The sequence below is a fragment of the Desmodus rotundus genome, chromosome 2 (assembly GCF_022682495.2).
Source record: "Desmodus rotundus isolate HL8 chromosome 2, HLdesRot8A.1, whole genome shotgun sequence".
Lineage (NCBI taxonomy): Eukaryota > Metazoa > Chordata > Mammalia > Chiroptera > Phyllostomidae > Desmodus > Desmodus rotundus.
In genome coordinates, this window is record NC_071388.1 from 98,152,887 (window position 1) to 98,174,562 (window position 21,676).

Genomic DNA, 21,676 nt, shown 5'->3' on the forward strand with positions numbered 1-21,676 from the left:
TGATCTAGTAAGTTTTAGTGTCATTATAATAGCTACACTTGGAAGTAACTGGAAATTTGGGACTAACTAGAAGTCAGGGCTAATTTCTGATTGTTTCTCAGCCTAATTGCTTCTCTACTCCAGGATGGATTTTGTGTTTGTTTTATTTGCTGGCTTTGGAAAAATTGGAGACTGATTTCTGTCTTTTTTGTTTAATAAATGTTAAGATTTTATTTACAAAGCTTCTTTGTTGTACAGAAAGTAAAAATGCTGTTACAATCTTGGTGTAACTGGTAGCCACAGACGGTTGACTCACCAATCACAGCTACCCACGCTACAGCAAGAGTCTTACATGAAAACCTAACAACGCTTACAATTTTGCTGGGGTGCAGTCCCCAAGCTTGGTGGTGAATTTCCAAAAGGGACTAAATGGAGGAAGGCGGAATGTCACAGGAACTATTCTTTGGCTCTTTGGGTGGGTGGGTGTCCTGGGGTTTGTATCACAGCTACCTTTTTTTAAACAGCTACCAAATCCATACGAGCAGTCCAACCAATACTGAACAGTTCTTTGTTTGCAGGTTATTTAGCATCTTAATCATCTTCTCCTTCATCGTCTGTTTCTCTCTTCCTCTTTTCACCTTTCCCACTTTCTTCCTCCTCTTCATCCTCATCCTCATCCTCATCGTCTTCATCTTCATTTACTTCTCCATCATGTCCAAATTCTTCTTCCTCCCCACTGACTTCATCTTCATCCTCTTCCCCTTCTACATCTTCATCTTCATCTTCATCCTCTTCATCGTCAAACTCTTCCTCCTCACCATCCTCATCCTCCTCGTCCTCCTCATCTCCTTCTTCATCATCCTCTTCTTCATCCACACCATCCACCTCGGCATCTGAGTCAGGAGCTTCTTGATCCTCTCGGTCATAGCCATCCAGGTAGGTCAGCTGGGGCAAGAGCTTGAAGACACTGTCTCAGTAGTCATTCAGGTTAGTAACCTCACAGTTAAACAGATCCAGGCTTTTCAAACATTCCAACTTTTCAAGGGTTCCAAGGTGCTGATATCTTTCAGTTTATTGCCACTTAAATTTAGATATGTGAGATTTGGAAGTTTTTCTGCCAGCATGTCCAGACTTCCACAGATTCTATTGTCACTGAGCTCAAGCTTTTTCAATTTTGGTAGTTTGGGGAGATTTGAAAGTGAAATCAAGCCTACATTTATTAAACTGAGGAACTCTAAGTTCACAAATTCAGCTGTTAAGCCCTCAATTTTTCTTTCTTTTTTTAAAATATATTTATTGATTATGCTATTACAGTTGTCCCATTCCCCCCCCCAACTCCACTCCATCCTGCCCACCCCCTCCCTCCCACATTCCCCCCCATAGTTCATGTCCATGGGTCATGTATATAAGTTCTTTGGCTTCTACATTTCCTGTACTATTCTTACCCTCCCCCTGTCTATTTTCTACCTACCATTTATGCTACTTATTCTCTGTACCTTCCCCCCTCTCCCCCTCCCACTCCCCTATTGACAACCCTCCATGTGATCTCCATTTCTGTGGTTCTGTTTCTGTTCTAGTTTTTTGCTTAGTTTTCTTTTGTTTTTGTTTTAGGTGTGGTCGTTAATAACTGTGAGTTTGCTGTAATTTTTACTGTTCCTATTTTTGATCTTCTTTTTCTTAGGTAACTCCCTTTAACATTTCATATAATAAGGGCTTGGTGATGATGAGCTTCTTTAACTTGACCTTATCTGAGAAGCACTTTATCTGCCCTTCCATTCTAAATGATAGCTTTGCTGGATACAGTAATCTTGGATGTAGGTCCTTGCATTTAATCTTGGGTAATGTAATGATGATGTGCCTTGGTGTGTTCCTCCTTGGATCCAGCTTCTTTGGGACTCTCTGAGCTTCCTGGACTTCCTGGAAGTCTGTTTCCTTTGCCAGATTAGGGAAGTTCTCCTTCATTATTTGTTCAAATAAGTTTTCAATTTTTTGTTCTTCCTCTTCTCCTGGCACCCCTATAATTCGGATGTTGGAACGTTTCAAGATGTCCTGGAGGTTCCTAAGCCTCTCCTCATTTTTCCAAGTTCTTGTTTCTTCATTCTTTTCTGGTTGGATGTTTGTTTCTTCCTTCTGGTCCTCACCATTGATTTGACTCCCAGTTTCCTTCGCATCACTATTGGTTCCCTGTACATTTTCCTTTGTTTCTCTTAGCATAGGCTTCATTTTTTCATCTACTTTTCGAACAGATTCAACCAATTCTGTGCGCATATTGATAACCAGTGCTTTGAACTGTGCATCCGATATGTTAGCTATCTCTTCCTCGCTTAGTTGTATTTTTTCTGGAGCTTTGAAGTGTTCTGTCATTTGGGCCATTTTTTTTTCTTTTTTTTTTTTGTCTTGGCGCGTTTGTTACTTTAAGGGGAGGAGCCTTAGGTGTTCACTGGGGCGGGGTAACGCTGGTTGGTGTGCTGTGACGCTGTATGTGGGGGAGGGGCCCAGATGGAGCAATGGCGCCTGCTTCACTCTCCTCCGGATTTTAATCTTTCACTCCGATACCCACAATCAAACTGGGCCCCTCTGGTGCTGGTTCTCGAGTGGGTGGGCCTGTGCACACTCTAGGCCCCTGTGGGTCTCTCCAACGACCTCTCCTGTGAGGCTGGGAGTCTCTCCTGCTGCCGCCCCAACCCCCACAGGCGTTTTCAATCAAAGGTTTGAGGCTTTATTTCCCCCGAGCTGTAGCCCTGGGTTGCACGGTCTGCTTCGCTCCCTGCTGTTCGTCCGGTTTATCTATGTTCAAATGTGGGGCTGCGGTGTGCTACCCGCACTCTGCCTGCCCGCTCTCCGCCACTCCAAGTCCGGCCCTCTCGGTTTATCTGCGCGAATGTGTGGCGGCAGGGTCTGCTAGTGCTCGGACTGCCTGCCCTGTTGGTCCCACACTCCGCCAGTCTCGGTCTTGCCACAGCTACGCGAGTCCTCACCACCCCGGTGCCCATCTCCGCCCCTCCTACCGGACTAGATGCATGTTTATTTTTTATTTCCTTGGTGTCGGACCCCCTTGCCGTTCGATTCTCTGTCAGTTCTGGTTGTGCGAGGAGGCGCAGTGTGTCTACCTACGCCCCCATCTTGGTTCTCTTTTTCCTGGATCTTTCAGGGAGAAAAAAAAGTCTTTATACTCCTGAATGTGTGTGTGCTTCAAACCAATTTATTATGCGCAATAGCCCACATTGCTGTGTGGTTTTCACTTAATAATAGATCTTTGTCCATTGTTCCAGTCCATCCAAGAACCAATACCCCTTGCTTGTATTATTGCAATATCCTCCTGGCTGCCTTCTGTGCTTCTGCCTTTACCCGCCACCATTCATTCCAGAGGGATCCTGCTCTCTGCTTTGGCTTGGGAAGCCCTCAATTTTTCCATCATTCGATTTGCAATTGTCCAGAACAAGTTCTCGAACCTGGTTTCCTACTGACTGACATTCAGGTTTCTTCCAGTTGTTCATCATTGTACATGCCATCTCTCTACAATTGGCTCCTTGAAATAAATTCCATTGCTGGCTTTGAACTTGGAGGAAGAGTGTCTTAAACCAAGGAACATGGATGGCCTCTGGAAACTCGACTTCTGCCTTTTTAAGAAGGCTGTCTGGAAGATGGAGGCATAGGTAAACATGGTACTTGCCTCCTTGCACAACCACATCAAAATTACAAATAAACTATAGAAAAACCATCATACAGAACTGTCAGAAATTGAGCTGAATGGAAGTCCAACAACTACATAATTAAAGAAGAAACCAACTATGTAATTAAAGAAGAAATCACATTGAGACTGGTAGGAGGGACAGAGACAGGAAATAAGCTGGTGCCAGCCCCACACCAGGGCCCCCATACCAGGGCTCCAGTACCAGGAAGAAAAGTCTCTGTAACTTCTGGCTGTAAAAAACAGCAGAGATTGAGGCTGTGAAAGATAGTAAGTGCTGTAGTCTCAGGCAATTCCTCTTAAAGGGCCTTCACATGGACTTACTTGGGTTGGACTCACTCCCTCTGAGCTCCAGTGTGAGGGCAGCAGAAAGAAAGACATTAGAGACATCCAGGGAGGAACTGAATTGTCTGGCATCAGGGGGACAGATTTCTCCCAGACAGAAGTGCTGGCAGAGGCCATTGTTCCTTTCTTGAGCCCTTCCCCCGCAGAGCCGTAGAGCTGGCAGCTGGGCACCATATTTAGACTCCATCAACCTGGATCACACTGTTTGCCCCAACGTGGTGATTCTCTGAGGCCCTGCCCACCCATCTTTTGGGCCCAGTCAAGCTGTTTCCAGTGGATTTTCCATACAATTGGCTTGTGTTGGCCCATGCTTCAGATTTTCCTAAATTTTCTCAAACAAACAGCATCTGGCTTCAGTGAGCCTTGTACCCACTAAGTTTTCTCTGTCCTGGCACTAGCAGCAGTTAGCCTTGGTTAATAGCTTTGTCTTGCTTGGGCACCTCCAAGCCCAGCACAAGTAGCAGCTATCTGCAGATTGCTTTGTTGTTTATGCTGTGTGACCCTGGAGAGAACACAGTTTGTGGCTGATGTTGGATGTGCCAACAACAATCAAGACTCATCTACAACAGGAGGGTGTACACAGCCTACACGGAGGTTGCACACAGTCTACACAGAGGTTGCACCTTCAGTACCTAGCTTGGGTGATAGGGGAGGCTGTGCCACTGAAATCTACAGGGCATCTACTGCATTAGGCCAAGTCTACTCCACCAAGTCTAGGTGACATAGCAGCTCTACCTAATACATAGAAACAAACACAGGGAGGCTGCCAAAATAAGGAGACAAAGAAACATGGCCCAAATGAAAGAACAGAACATAACTCCAGAAAAAGAACTAAACAAAATAGAGACAAGCAATCTACTAGATGCAGAGTTCATAACACTGGTTATAAGTATGTTTACAAATAACGTAGTAAGGACCTCAACAGCATAAAAAGAAAATAGTCAGAAATGAAGGATACACTAATTGAAATAAAGAACAGTTTACAGGGGATCAACAGTTAAGTGGATAAAGATGATAATAAGATCAGTAATTTGGAATATAAGGAAGCAAAAAACAATCAAACAGAATAGCAAGAAGAAAAACGAATCCGAAAAAATGAGGCTAGTGTAACAAACATCTGGGACAACTTCAAGCATACCAACATTCACATCATGGGGTTGCTGGAAGGAGAAGAGAGAAAGAAATTGAAACCTATTTTTAAAAATAATGACAGAAAACTTCCCTAACTCAGTGAAGCAAATAGAAATACAATTCCAGGAAGAACAGAGAGTCCCAAGCAAGATGAACCCAAAGACGATCACACCAAGACATATCATAATTAAGATGCCAAGGGTTAAAGACAAAGAATCCTAAAAGTAGTAAGAGAAAAGAAGTTAGTTATCCGCAAGGGAGCTCCCATAAGACTGTCAGCTGATTTCTCCAAAGAACTTTGCAGGCTAGAAGGGATTGGCAATAAGTATGCAAAGTGATAAAAAAGAAGGACCTACAACCAAGATTACTCTACCCAGCAAAGCCATCATTTAGAATTAAAGGACAGATAAAGAGCTTCCCAAACAATAAAAAGCTAAAGGAGTTCATCACCATCAAATCTATATAATATGAAATGTTAAAGGGTCTTCATTAAAAAGAAGAGAATAATGTGGCAATAAATACATACCTATCAACAATTGGATCTAAAAAGCCAAATGAACAGACAAGCAGAACAGAAACAGAATCATAGATACATGAGAATGTTTTAATGGTTGCCAGATGGGAGGGGGGCCAGGGGGATGGGTGAAAAAGGTGAAAGGATTAAGAAGTACAAATTGGTAGTTACAGTATAGTCATGGGGACGTAAAGTACAGCACAGGGGATAGAGTAGTCAAAGAATGTATATGCAGGACCCATGGACATGACAATGGTATGGGGATTGCCTGAGGGTAGGGGATGGGTAGGGAGGGGCAAAGGGGCAAAAACTGGGACAACTGAAGTAGCATAAACAATAACAAATAATTTTAAAAAGGAATAAAAAATAAGAAGGCTGTCTGAGCCTCTAAACCAAGACAATTCTCTCATTTATTCATTTATCCAAGTAATAACAACTGAGTACCTTCTCTGTGTCAAGAATGCTGAGTGCTGTAGATAAAGATGAAAAGATGACCTCTTAGTAGTTATCCCAACAAATAATTACAAAATATAATTGTCAGTGAAACCTAGATTGCTTAGTCATCATGCTTAAGGGCAAATTTTAGGGTACAAAATGCATCATAAAACCATGTCTTTAGGTCTGTCCCCAACCAACTCAGCAGAAAATCCAGCCATTTCCAAAAGCCTTTAAAGTTGTTTAGGATTCCTTAGAAGTGTCATGTGTTTTCTATTGTTAGAATATAAAATATGGAGTGACACATGAGCCTGGTCAAGCAGGGAGAGATCAGATATCCATACTGGACCTCTCTGACTTCTGTAAGCTTTGTTCGTAATTTGCTTTTATGAAACAGTACCTAGTTCATAGGAATATTCCACAGGACTTCTGTTTGTTTAGAGGAATAAAGAAAAGCAAACAGATCTCTGTTCCACATACTTGGAAATCTATTGGTGAGAGTTGGGCTGGCTTCCTTGTATAAAATGCTGCCATTTGCCTCCTGAGGACTCTGTATCTCTCTCTTCTTTTTTGTTTTGTGACAGAGACTCTAAGCAACTTAATCTCTGGGTCTTCAGTGCTAGGTAACCTTCTTCCAGTCATCTACCTCCAGGCCTTAACACTGTCTCCTTCAGGAGGGTCTTTAGAATGGCCTGTTTTTTACTTTTTAATTTTTTTAAATTTTTACTCTCAGCTGCTTTGCTGGCTAAGGAAATGAGACTGTTCTCTCAACAGGAGGGACCATCCTGCCACCTGTAGGATTGCTGGCTCTCTGCCCTCAGATTGTCCCAAGTCTAGCTTTGGTTTAAACTGCAACTCATCATCCACGTCCAAATCCACAAATTAGCTCCTTCCTTCTGTCCTCTCTTTATATAGCCTGTAATGCTCTTTTGGATAGTCCAGGGATGTCCTAGACCAGTGCTTTTTAAATCTTAAATTACATAGGAATCACTTGGTATCGTGTTAAAATGCAGATCTTAATTTAGTAGGTCTGGACTGAAGCCTGAGTTTCTGAATTCCTAACAATATCTGAGGTGAAGCCAATGCTGCTGGTCCATCGATCACACTCCAAGTAGCAAGGTTCTGAAGACTTTCTTGGGTGTTTACCCTAAGGGGCCAGGTCTAAGTAAGCTACTTCATCTGAAATGGAGATGGTGGTCATCACTGCATATGCCTGACCCAGTTATGCTTCCTTTCTCCCACATTTCTGGATCTTTGGGCTTCCAGCTGGTTCTCTCAGGGAACCATCCTCATGTCCAGTCACCAAATGTCAAAAAACCTCGCACAGGTGCTTCTCCTGTTCAGCCGCAAGGTTTCCAAAGCAGCTCTGTGTGTGTGTTTTTCCTGAAGCTCTTGCCATCTTTGGAGATCTGTTTAATCCCTTGCTTGGTTAAAGTGGGACATGGACTCCTTAGCTTCCTTGAGGCCCACAGCCCCTGTTGGTTTTAGGGGTGTTCCTTCTAATTGTTTTGGCAAAACAATTTGTTTTTGTTATGGTTTATAGTAAAAATTATAAACATAAGGAAGTTACAGACTTAAGTTCTTAAAATCCTGATCCCTATTTTGCAATCTATCTTCCTTTGCAATTGTAAAATGGGTGTCTGAAATCTCTTCCCTCTGTCATCTAAGTCCTATTTTCTTCTGGACGCCTCACACCATCTTTTGGTTTCTTCTTGTTTCTCTGGTTTCATGACCTCCCTCCTCGGTTACTTTCCTATATCTGACCCATCTTCTTAAGACTCTTATTTTCTGTATATTTTGACTTTGACTTCCTACTTCTGGTTCCTTGCCTGCTCCAACCTGTCCAACTCACTATTTTGTTTCCTCCAAGAAGGCAAGGAAGCAGGAGACCCTTTTGGTTTGACATCAATCTTTTAAGATGTTTTAGAATGCTGACCTTTCCGATATTACTTGACTTCACTCCCCTTGACTGCAGCTCTGGCTCCTGAGAAGCACTTTGGATCTTGGCTGTATTAGCTATGGCTTTGACAACTGCTTAGGCATGCCATTTAAATGATTATTTTCTGTTGCTTAATTAGGACTCCTTGTCCCTGTCCCCATTTTCCAGTTCCAATCCACAGACCTGCTGCCAAACAAGTATTTAGCATAGAGGAATTAGGGATATCTCTCACCTTTGTACAAGACTCACTATTAACAATCTAACTGTTTAAAAGAGTCAGAAAATCTAAATTTTGTAATATAAATTCAAAATAAATTTATAGGGAACATACTATTTCCTAACTGCACTGGCCCCTTTGCCTATGCTGTTCCCTCCACTTTGCGCATGCACTTCCCCCTACCATTTATGTCTTAGTTTAAACATCACCTTCCAGAGACCCTGAGGTCCTATCTAAGAAGTTTCCATCTTTGTGGGTCACTATGCTTGGATACTTAATTCTGTGTATTTACTTTTTAGCCTAATCCCAAATTGTGCTTATATATTTATTCATCTCTTGCTTATTTTTTAATCTGTTCCCTAGGCTATAATTTCTACAGGGACACAGAAACTGTATCTGGGTAGTCCAATATTAAATCAGGAGCATACTGATTTAAATACATGTAAATCAGCATGCTATATTGTAGGTGTTCAATAAATGCCGGGTGGATGGATGTTTGAATTGGATATAACCTTGTTAGGGGTCAAATACGTCAACATTAGTTCAACCAACAGTGTTTTTAAGGCTTCTCAATGAGAATGGAGGCCAAAAACTTTGAGTTAAATAGACTGAATGGGAAGTTTGTAGTCATGTGGAGTTCTCTAATTCTGGAAACCCTGGCTAGGCCTAAAGGCTAATTAGCAATCAAGCACAGTTGGTCCGTTGACTTAGTTTTTGCTGAAATCCCTCCTGAGACTGTCAAACATAACCAATTATTGGATTAACAGGCAAAGGATTGATGGTGCCTCCTGGTTCAAATGGTTTGAAAAGTTGATGTAAGACATTCATATTCTCTTAGTCTGTCCCTTTTCTCTGTCCTTAAATTACTTTCCATAGCTCCTGTGTATGCTTGGAAATATTATCACCTATTGATTTTTACTTTTCTTTCAGTACAGTTAAAAAAACCAGATGTGAGGCTTCTAGGTGAATGGAGAGAAATACAGCTTGGTGTGATTAGGGAACAGAACTGCATGGTTTTAGGGAAGTTAAAAGCATGGTCAGAGCTCCCTGAAAAGAGCACTGAAAAAAAATGAAAATAATTTTTTGTCATGGTGGTGAGAAGGGAAAACAGGAGCATAGTAAAGGTTTCTATACAACATTCTCAGTCTCTGTTCTCAGAAGAAGATTTCATTAGGCTTAGACCTGGGACTTTATTAAACCTAGGAAAAGCAAATAAGCTTTAGGTAAAGGAATAACACATATATGAATGTGGGTAAGTGTAACTCTAAGAGGGGGTGAAGAGGAAAGTCATTTTTTGTATGCACAGCAAAAAACCAAAGTTTTTTCCCTGGAGTGTGAAACCCTCCAAAAATGCCTCGTAGAATTAAAGCCAATGTGTGTGTCCCATATGACTGAGCAATTCCATCCCAGGGTATACCCAATAGAAAGTCATGCATATGTCCACAAAAAAACATGCCCTTGAATATATATAGAAGCATTATTTATTGTAGTCTCAAATTGGAAACTACCCAAATATCCAGCAAAAATACAAAGGAAAAATAAATTATGGTCTGTTCACAAAATGGAATAATATCCTGCCATGGAGAATTCAGATCTAAAAGTGTACACACAATATGGAAAAAAATCTTCACAGACATAACATTGAGCTAAAGAAATAGATGCAAAGAGTATGTATGATATGACACAAATGATATAAACTATGAACACCAGAAAATCTATGCTGTGAGAAATTAGAATAGTAGTTACCCTTGAAGAGGAAAGTAGAGTCTAGAAAGGGGTGTTGGGGTTTAGGGTTTCTAGAATGTTGCTATTATTCTGTTTCTTGACCTGGGTATTAGTTAAGTAGCTACTATATTCAATTCATGAACACTCATCAAGTTGTATGCTCATGACATTTGCACTTTCCTAATAATTTTTTAAAACACAGTTCTCCTTAGGGCTAAGGATTCTCTATTTCCCCAACTATCAAATAGTTATTGAGTTGGTATCTTGAAAATTTAATAGAGGAACAAGGAGCAGTGATTTAAATGGCAAAGCCCAAATGAAAATTGTGAGAATTAAAGAAAGTTTTTTAAAAGGGGGAAGGAAAGCAAGAAAGATTAATGGAAGGAAGGAAGGAAGGAAGGAAGGAAGGAAAGAAAGAAAGAAAGAAAGAAAGAAAGAAAGAAAGAAAGAAAGAAAGAGAGAAAGAAAGGAAGGAAGGAAGGAAGGAAGGAAGGAAGGAAGGAAGGAAGGAAGGAAGGAAGGAAGAAAGAAAGAAAGAAAGAAAGAAAGAAAGAAAGAAAGAAAGAAAGAAAGAAAGAAAGAAAGAAAAGAAGGAAGGAAGGGAGGGAGGGAGAAAAGAAAAGAAAGAAAAAGAAAGGAAGGAAGGAAGAAAGAAAAGAAAAGAAAGAGGGAAAGAGAGAAAGAGAGAGGGAAAGAGAGAGGGAAAGAAAAGAAATTCTATCACCTATTGTCAGCCCTTATCACTATTCAATGGCCACTCTGCAAAAAACATTAGATAGTAGTTTTTAAATTTTTATTTATTTATTTATTTATTTATTTTTAATATATTTATTGATTATGCTATTACAGTTGTCCCATTTCCACCTTTCACTCCACTCCATCCTGCACACCCTGTCCCTCCCACATTCCTCCCTTATAGTTCATGTCCATGGGTCATACATATAAGTTCTTTGGCTTCTTCATTTCCTATACTATTCTTACCCTCCCCCTGTCTATTTTCTACCTACCATTTATGCTCCTTATTCTCTGTACCTTTCCCCACTCTCTCCCCCTCCCACTCCCCTGTTGATAACCCTCCATGTGAGCTCCATTTCTGTGGTTCTGTTCCTGTTCCAGTTGTTTGCTTAGTTTGCTATTGTTTTTGTTTTAGGTGTGGTTGTTAATAACTGTGAGTTTGCTGTCATTTTTACTGTTCCTATTTTTTATCTTCTTTTTCTTAGATAAATCCCTTTAACATTTCATAGAATAAGGGCTTGGTGATGATGAACTCCTTTAACTTGACCTTGTCTGAGAAGCACTTTATCTGCCCTTCCATTCTAAATGATAGCTTTGCTGGATAGAGCAATCTTGGATGTAGGTCCTTGCCTTTCATGACTTTGAATCCTTCTTGCCAGCCCCTTCTTGCCTGTAAGGTCTCTTTTGAGAAATCAGCAGACAGTCTTATGGGAACTCCTTTGTAGGTAACTGTCTCCTTTTCTCTTGCTGCTTCTAAGATTCTCTCTTTATGTTTAACCCTGGGTAACGTAGTGATGATGTGCCTTGGTGTGTTCCTCCTTGGGTCCAGCTTCTTTGGGACTCTCTGAGCTTCCTGGACTTCCTGGAAGTGTATTTCCTTTGCCAGATTGGGGAAGTTCTCCTTCATTATTTGTTCCAATAAGTTTTCAATTTTTTGTTCTTCCTCTTCTCCTTCTGGCACCCCTATAATTCGGATGTTGGAACGTTTAAAGATGTCCTGGAGGTTCCTAAGCCTCTCCTTATTTTTTGAGTTCTTCTTTCTTCATTCTTTTCTGGTTGGATGTTTCTTTCTTCCTTCTGGTCCACAACATTGATCTGAGTTCCAGTTTCCTTCCCATCACTGTTGGTTCCCTGTGCATTTTCCTTTATTTCTCTTAGCATAGCATTCATTTTTTTCATCTAATTTGCAACCAAATTCAACCAATCTGTGAGCTTCCTGATTACCAGCGTTTTGAACTGTGCATCTGATAGGTTGGCTATCTCTTTGTTGCTTAGTTGTACTTTTTCTGGAGCTTTGATCTGTTCTTTCATTTGGGCCATTTCTTTTTTTTTTGTCTTGGCATGCCTGTTACATAAAAGGGCGGAGCCTTAGGTGTTTACCAGGGCCTGGGTAATGCTGGTAGCTGTGCTGTGACACTGTACATGGGGGAGGGGCTGAGAGGGAGCAATGGCGCTTGTTCCACTCTCTGCCGGGTTCCAGTCACTCCCTCCACTACCCACAATCAAATTGGGTCTCTCTGGTGCTGATTCCCGAGTGGGTGGGCTTGTGCATGCTCTAGGCCCCTGTGGGTCTCTCCAAGGAACTCTCCTGTGAGGCTGGGAGTTTCTCCTGCTGCCGCATCACCCCCCACACGTGTTTTCAATCAGAGGTTTGAGCCTTTATTTCCCTGCACTTGAGCCTTGGGTTGCGCAGTCTGCTTCATCCCCTGCTGTTCCTCCCAGCTTATCTATGCTGAATGTGGGGCCCCAGGGTCTGCCAGCCACCACCTCGTGGGATCTGCTAGCTGTAGCCTGGCCTTCCCCATTCCACAATTGGCCACCTCGCTGGGTCTGCCAGCCGCCACCTTGCCCCGAGTCCTCTCTGCCCCTGCTGCCCATCTCCGCCCCTCCTACTGGTCTGGATGAATGTTTTTTCTTTATCTCCTTGGTCATCGGACTTCCATACAGTTCGATTTTCTGTCAGTTCTGGTTGTTTTTCGTTTTTAAATTGTTGTTGTCTTTCTTTTGGTTGTGCGAAGAGGCACAGTGTGTCTGCGTACACCTCCATCTTGGCCGGAATAGATTGTAGTTTTTAAATCAAGCATATTTAAATTAAATACAATATCTTTATTTATTCCTTAATATATACAAAAACATTAAACTTAGCTGTTCTTTCAATACCACGACCAAATTTGTTTAAACAGTATTTATGTAAATGAATTGCCTTCATTCTCAAAAACTACAGTAGACTCTTGAGGGGTTGAAACCTAGCCTGGCTGGAGCCAGTGAGTTAAGGCACAGAGTAAAAGACGAGTCAAACAGTTAGATCCTCACATATCACTGATGTATAGGATGATTTGTGATGACCCTTATCTATTCCTGGAGTGTCTAAATAACTTCTAAATGAAAAGCCCAATTGGCTCTGTCTAGACAATACCAAACCTTCAGGAACATTTGGATGATCCATTTTTCCATCCAGAAATGAAGTATTAAGGTAAACATTGTTACTCTTTTTCAATAAGGTGGAAAACAAACTCTCAGTAGTCAAAAGAAGCCCCATGGCCTACAGTTCTAGGTGGAAGAAACTCTAGTGATCACTAGGGGTCAGTTCTTTATTTTTACAGATGAGGAGGCAGAGGTGAGAGAGCTCACTCACAGTCACACATGAAGTTGGTAACTGGAGCCCAGACAGCACGGTCATGATTTCCCTGGGAAATATGTGATGCATGTTACCATATATTATTTTTAAGGATCTGGTTTCATTTCAGCTGCAGGGCACAGAATAGGATTACACTATTTTCAGTTTTTAAATTTTAGATCTAATTATACAACTGGGAATACAGATTATAGAATAAATGTCCCCAAAAAGCTTGTTCTTTAAAAAATGTGTTCTTGCCCTGACCAGGGTGGCTCAGTTGGTTGTCATCCCACAAAGTGAGGGGGCACTGGTTTGATTCCCGGTCAGGGCACATGTCTGGATTGTGGGCCAGGTCCCTGTTTGGGGTGTGTGGGAGAGGAAACCGATAGATGTTTCTCTCACACATCAATGTTTCTCTTCCTCTCTTTAAAAAAAGATAAATAAATAAAATCTTTAAAAAAATGTGTTCTTACAAGGATATTTTCTCTCATCCTTTCTTCCATAATCTTTTCCTTGCTCTTTCCCAACACCACTTAGTCATTTGTTATCTGTTTTCCTTCCTTCATCCTGTGGGTTAAACTGGGAGATAATTTAAAAATAAATACACAGATGGAACTAATACAAAATAATATTGAATGTAAAAAAATAAATATGCTATTGATTAAATGAAAAATATATGCATGAAAATGTTCATGTATGGACCTTTTACTAGTTTAAAGGACCTCAGTATAAGAATTCTGAAGTAGAAATAAAATTTTGTCTTACATAATATTTTACCCAAATTCTGTTACATTTTGAAAAATATATTGATATGGAACATCATTCTGAATTTTAAAAAATAAATTATTTTCTCCTTAATCTCTAATAATCATAGAAGTTTAAAGAATATCTGGTAGTAAATAAATATTTTGTCATGTAATTTTTTGCAAAGTCTTTAAAAGGAGAAAGTATTTATTTTTATCATTTGGGGAAAAAGAATAGGTTTTAGAATTATCTTAGACACTAGGGTATTATGAAAATACAGTTTACAAAGTATTTTAACACTAATTAAACTTGCTTAATCCTTATAAAAGTATGAGAAGCAGGAGAAACATTATTATACCCATTTCACAGATGAAGAAACTGATACTAAAAGGGGTAAAGAGATTTTTGCACAGTCACATGGCAATTTAGTGTCAAAAGCAACTTGAAAGTAGATTTTTGGTCTCTAAATGCTATTGTTTCCTTTCTTTTTCTTTTTTTTCTTAATGCTATACTCCTCTTCCAGGCTGCTGCCCCTCTTCTTCCTCAGTGTCCCACCCTCATTGTCTGCCCTCCCCAGTCCACATGGTAGTCTCAGGTAGACTGTTAAGAGAATATACTCAGGAAGACATACTGAATCAAGAATTCTGGCTGTACAAGCCTCCACCCTCCTACCCAAGTGAAAAAATTCTGACAAGGCCATCTGTTTAGTCAAGCATGAGCCTGATGGCTGTGGGAGGATCGACAACTGTACCGCCATGGATGCAGGCCCTAGAGAGTAAATATTGAAACATGTGTTTGTGCCTCAGGGCTCAGTGATGGGCACATTTTAAGGATCTAAATAATAATAGTGATGGTGATGCTGCCAGCCCTAGTACTACTGTAGCACCTGAGCTTCACTTGAAGGAGAGCTGTGGCCACTTTGCCGATTACACATTCCTCTGTCATTCATGCAGTGTCTCCGTCCTAATCCCTGCAGTCCCCATACCTGTGTTGGTACTCTGCTTCCTACTTTCCCAGCCATATTTTCTTTTTTGAAAGAAACATTTTGTATTCCCATGGATTCTTGACAGTTGATTTCTTCCAAGGAATTGCTTAAATTCATTTTTTCCCCCCTTCTCTATAGTATGGGTTACTTCATTCTATGTATCAGTAAGAAGCAAAAACCATAGTTATCAGGATTTCTTGATCAGGTGTATACAAAACAAACAGGAAGTGGTACCTGCCCTCAATTATCAACACAATTGGTTTGAAAGGTAAAGGATGAGATCACCTAAAAAAAAAAGCAACCTTTAAATAGGTGCAATATTATATGTGATGACACATACAGGGCAATCAAAGGAACTCAGTAAAAAAAGCAGGTGACGTTACAAAGGGGTAACTTTTAGGAAAGAGAGAAAACAGTGTCAATTGGTGATTTAGTTAGGCTTAGCCCCAATAATCTCCATCAACACTCATTACCTATTTGAAATAAACATATAATCCAAGATTTAAAAAAATGAATTTTCTAATCTCAGCTTCATAATAAGACCCCCCTAACTACTCCCCTCAGATCAAGCCACATAACTAAGCTCTTCAAATTTAGAAGTTCTGGAGATACACTGAGAGGAACTGAGTTTCAAAGAAAATGATCTATAGAGAATTTTATTGTAAAGTTTTGAGATATTTTTCCAGTTGGAGATGGAGTTTTATACAAAGCCAGTAATAAGTAAGAAGAAAGGAGTTGTGACTAATGCACAAGGAAAGCCACGTCTGGATGTAAACAGAAGAAAACTGAGGTTGGAAAATAAGGGTGAACTGACGGAGGTTCCTAAAGGCCAGACTGATAACAACAACGCCTAACATTTACCAAGCCTCAGTTATACGCTGGGCTCTCTGTTAGATATCACAGTGCACTATCATATTTTAGGACCACAAAAATTCTATAAGAAAGTGTTACAAATCATTTTTTAGATGTTGCAGTAACAGGGTTAAAAGGTTCACCAACGTCATATAGCTAGTAAGTGACACATCTGTCTGAATCTGCATTTCATGCTCTTCCCTTTTCATAATTTGAATAACAAGTAGTTTAGATTAACTATACTAGGAAGTTGGGAATCTTTATAGTTTTTTTTAAATTGAACTTTATTTGTGTTAGAGTAATATATGCAAATAGTATTAAAAGTCAAATATTAGCATAAAATTTAGCAGTTCCCTGTCTACTCTTCCTTCCCCATCTTAAGGTACTATTCCTCAGAGGAAACCATATCCATTTCCTTTAGTTTTAAAATTAGCTCATTTTCTGTACTTCAAAATGATATGCTTGACTATTTATTGTTTCAACACTTTAAACATTATCTATTGATATCTTCTTTTCACAGATGAGGATTTATCTTTTATATACCTTCACCTCTTTTCCTCTTTCCACTCCATCCTCCCAACAATATATAATTTTGAGAGGTAAGTTATGTTTAGTGTTTACATTATGATGATGATATAAATACTGTTTAATGCTTAGCTAAGTAATGTACCCTGATTATGCTTCTTTATATAACTTTCTGCTTTTGGGGCAAGTAAGAAACTGTTTTAGATGTTAAAATGACTGTTTTCTATATACCTATTGCTCATTTTTTTCTAAATGCTCCGAGGATTTTTGAGACCATCTCATAGTACTATTTCCATATGGTCTAACCTATCAGGTTTTTTTTTTCTTGAGAACTTCTCTCTCTGGCTTCAGTCTGGACCAGTTGCTCTACTCTCATCTTGCGTTGTTCTGTTGTATTGGAGTTCTTCTTCCCTGAATTCTGTATCTTTTTATTTCACAGTTTACTCTGTTGCTTTTAGTGGATCACATCCTTCCAGAAGTATCCAAAAAAAAAAAAAGGATACATGGAAGGTCCATTTTTGAGCCCTTGAATGCCTAAAAATATTGGTGGATTATTCTTATAATCGATTGCTAATTTGACTTACTATGGAATTCAAAGTTAAAATTTCCCTTAGACTTTTGAAGGGATTTCTTCAGTGTCTCACACTTTCCAGTGTTGATATTGAAAAGTCCAATCACTTCCAATCTTTTGTTTGTGATTCTTTTTTCCCCCAGAATTTTCTCTTATCTCTTATGTTGTTATTTTTTAAGTCTTATTGCCCCAGTCTTTTTAAAAATCATTTTCCTACTATTGTCCATTTCTATGTCACTTATTCTATATTTGAGAGCTTCCTATGTCTTTGTCTTCCAGGCCTTCTACTGCATTTTAATTTTTATCATTTTTTTATTTGCAGTTCTCTCTGCCTAGAATTATTCTTCCCTACCTATTTTTGCTTCATAGATCCAATAACTTTTCTTTTTTCCCAAAAAGATACTTAGTTATATACATTCTGTTTTGAGAAAATTTTTTCTTCTCCCACACTTTTATTGTTTCTTTTATGCTTTTTCCCTCCTGTTATTTTGGTCTATTTTTTAAATATATAATCTTTATCATATTTTTTCCACTACCATTTAGTCCCTTAATATTCCCCTCCCCCCAGCAGTCCCCACACTGTTGTCCATGTCCATGAGTCCTTTTCCATTTTTGCTCAATCCCTCCACCCCCTTACCTCCATCACCAACTAGCTGTCATCTGCTCTACATCTATGATTCTGTCTCTGTTTTGCTAGTTTGTTCAGTTTCTTCCTTAGATTACACATATGAGTGAAATCATGGTATTTGTCTTTCTCTGACTGGCTTATTTCTCTTGGCATAATTTTCTCCAGGTCCATCCATACTGTTGCAAAGGGTAACATTTTCTTTTTTTTTATGGATGAGTAGAATTCCACTGTGTAAATGTCCCATAGTTGTTATATCCACTCATCTATTGATGGACACTTGGGCTGCTTCCATATCCTGGTGACAGTAAATAATGCTGCAATGAACATAGAGGTGCTTATGTTCTTTCTAGTTAGTGTTTTGGGTTTCTTCAGATATATTCCCAGAAGTGGGATTGTTGGGTCAAAAGGCAGATCCATTTTTAATTATATGAGGTATCTCCATACTGCTTTCCACAGTGGCTGCACCAGTCTGCATTCCCACCAACAGTGCAAAAGGGTTCCCCTTTCACCACATCCTCACCAGCACTTGTTGTTTGTTAATTTATTGATGCTAGCCATTCTGATGTATGTGAGAAGATATCTCATTGTGGTTTTAATTTGCATTTTCTGATGATAAGTGACATTGAGCATCTTTGCATATGTCTCTTGGCCATCTGTATGTCCTCTTTGGAGAAATGTCCATTCAGATACTTTGCCCATTTATTAATTGGGTTATTTGTTTTTTGGTGTTGAGCTTTGTTAGTTCTTTATAAATTTTGGGTGTTAACCCTTTATCAGATGTGTCAGGGAATATGTCCTCCCATCCTGTGGGTTGTCTTTTTATTTTGTTGACAATTTCCTTTGCCTTGAAACAAATTTTTAGTTTGTTTATTTATTTATTTTCATTTGTTTATTTATTTTCTTTCATTTCCCTTGACTGGGAGATAAATCCAATAAAAAAATTTCTATGAGCAATGTCTGAGATTTTGTTGCCTATGTTTCCTTATATGATTTTTATGGTTTCGGGTCTAACATTTAAGTCTTTCATCCATTTTGAATTCATTCTTGTGTGTAGCATAGGAAGGTGGTCTAATTTCATTTTTCTGCACATATCTGTCCAGTTTTCCCAACATCATTTATTGCATAAACTATCTTTAGCCCATTGTATGTGCTTGCTTCCTCTGTCAAATATCAATTGACTATAAAGGTATGGGTTCATTTCTGGGCTCTCTTTTCTGTTCCATTGATCTATGTATCTGTTTTTATGCCAGTACCAGGCTGTTTTGATTACTATGGCCTTGTAGTATAGTTTGATATTAGGTAGCATGATTCCTCCAACTTTGTTTTTCTTTTTTAGAATTGCTGTTGCTATGTGGGGTCTTTTGTAGTTCCATATAAATTTTTTTTTCAATTTTTATTGTTATTCAATTACAGTTGTATGCCTTTTCTCCCCTTCCCTCCCCCCTACCCCAGCTGAACCCACCTCCCTCCCCCACCCCCACCATCCCCCCTGATTTTGTCCATGTGTCCTTCATAATAGTTCCTGCAATCCCCTCTTCCCACTGTCCCCACCCCACTCCCCCCTGGCCACTGCTAGACTGTTCCCAACCTCAATGTCTCTGGTTGTATTTTGTTTGCTTTTTTCTTTTGTTGATTATGTTCCATATAAATTTTTAAAATATTTGTTCTAGTTCTGTGAATACATCACTGGACTCTTGATATGAATTGCATTGAGTCTATAGATTGCTTTGGGTAGCATGGACATTTTAATGATGCTAATTCATCCTACCCATGAACATGGTATCTGCTTCCACTTATTTGTATCTTCTTCAATTTCTTTCTTCAGTGTCCTATAATTTTCCAAGTACAGGCCTTTTACATCCTCGGTTAGCTTTATTCCTAGGTATTTTATTCCTTTTGTGAAGATTGTGAATGGGATTGTTTTCTTAATTTCCCTTTCTGTTAGTTAGTTATTGGCATATAAAATGCAGCTGATTTCTGAATATTAATTTTGTATCCTGCTACTTTGCACAATTCATTTATCAGTTTTTATAGTTTCTTGGTGGAGTCTTTGGGGTTCTCCATGTACAGTATCATGTCATCTGCAAAAAAGGAGAGTTTTGCTTCTTCCTTTCCAATTCGGATGCCTTTTATGGCTTCTTCTTGTCTGATTGCTATGGCTAGGACTTCCAGTACTATGTTAAATAGGAGAGGTGAAAGCAGATATCCCTGTTTTGTTCCCGTTCTTAAGGGGAAACAATTGTAGCTTTTGTCCATTGAGTATGATGCTGGCAGTGAGTTTGCCATATATGTCTTTTATTATGTTTAGGTATGTTCCCTCTATTCCCACTTTGCTAAGAGTTTTTATCATAAATGGGTGCTGGATTTTATCAAAAGCTTTTTCTGCAACTATTGATATAATCATGTGGATTTTACCATTTCTTTTGTATATATGATGAATCGCATTTATTGATTTGCAAAAGTTGTACTATCTTTGCATTCCTACAATAAATCCCATTTGATTGTGGTGTATGATCTTTTTTATGCATTGGTATATTCTGTTTGCTAATATTTTCTTGAGGATTTTAGTGTCTATATTCATCAGTGATATTGGCCTATAATTTTCTTTCTTTGTAGTGTCTTTATCTGGTTTTCAAATTAGGATAATGCTGGCCTCATGAGTTTGGGAGCCTTCTCTCCCCTTGCATTTTATGAAATTGTTTGAGAAGGAGAGGCATTAGTTCTTCTTGGAATGTTTGGTAAAATTCACCTGTGAAGTATTCAGGTCCACAGCTTTAGTTTCTTGGGAGTTTTTGATTACTGCTTCAGTTTCACTATGTGTATTCTCTCTATTCAGATTTGCTGATTCTTCCTGATTTATTTTTGGAAGATTGCATGTTTCTAAGAATTTATCCATTTCATCCAGGATGTCCAGTTTGTTGTCATATAATTGTTCATAATATTTACTTACAATCTTTTTATTTCTCTGGTGTCATTGTTATTTCTCCTCTTTCATTTCTGACTTTATTTATTTGGGTCCTCTCTCTTCCTTTCTTGATGAGTCTAATTAAAGGTCTGTCAATTCTGTTTTTCTTTTCAAAGAACAAGCTCTTGGATTCATTGATCTTTTGTATCTTTTTTAAAGATTATTTAATTTATTTCTCCTCTGATATTACTTATTTTCTTACTATACTGTCATTGAACTTTGTTGTTCCTTTTCAAGTTCCTTTAACGTGAAGTTAGGTTGTTTATTTGAGCTTTTTCTTGTTTTCTTTTCTTTTCTTTCTTTTTTTGAGATAGGCCTTTTTTTGGTAACGCTATGAATTTCTCCCTTAGGATTGCTTTCCAGTGTCCCACAGATTTTGGATTGTTGTGTCCTTATTTTCATTTGTTTCAAGATATCTTTTGATTTCTTCCTTGATCTCATTATTGACCCATTCATTGTTTAATAACATGTTATTGAGCTTCCATGTCTTTGTGTGTTTTTCAGTGTTCTTGTGGTTGATTTCTAGTTTCATAGCCATGTGATTGACATGATTTCAATCTTTTTAAATTTATTAAGACTTGTTTTGCATCCTAACATGTCTATCCTAGAAAACATTCCACATGCACTTGAAAAAGGGTGACATGCTCTGAAGATATCAATTAAATCTGTATGATCTAGTGTCTTGTTTAAGGCCCCTGTCTCCTTGTTGATTTTCTGTCTAGAAAATCTACCCATTGAAGTCAATAGGATGTTATAATCCCCAACTATTACTGTATTTCTGTTGACCTCTCATTTTATGTCCATCAGGATGTGCTTCACATATTTAGGTGTTCCTATGTTGGGTGCAGAAATATTTATTAGGGTTATATCCTCTTATTTGATTGTTCCCTTTATCATTATGTAGTATCCTTCTTTGTCTCTTACAATTGACTTGGTTTTAAAGTCTATTTTCTCAAAAATAAGCTTTATTTTCCTTTCCATTTGCATGAAGTATCTCTTTACAACCCTTTACTTTTAGTCTATGTGTATCTTTCGATGTGTGATGGGTCTGTTGGAAGCAGCATATATATGGGTCTTT

General features: G+C 38.9%; 1 pseudogene; it reads right to left on the reverse strand.

Annotated features, from left to right (window-relative positions):
* Positions 1–506: 506 nt before the first annotated feature.
* LOC112320480 (acidic leucine-rich nuclear phosphoprotein 32 family member B pseudogene) lies at positions 507–3,476 on the reverse strand (annotated as a pseudogene).
* Positions 3,477–21,676: the final 18,200 nt, after the last annotated feature.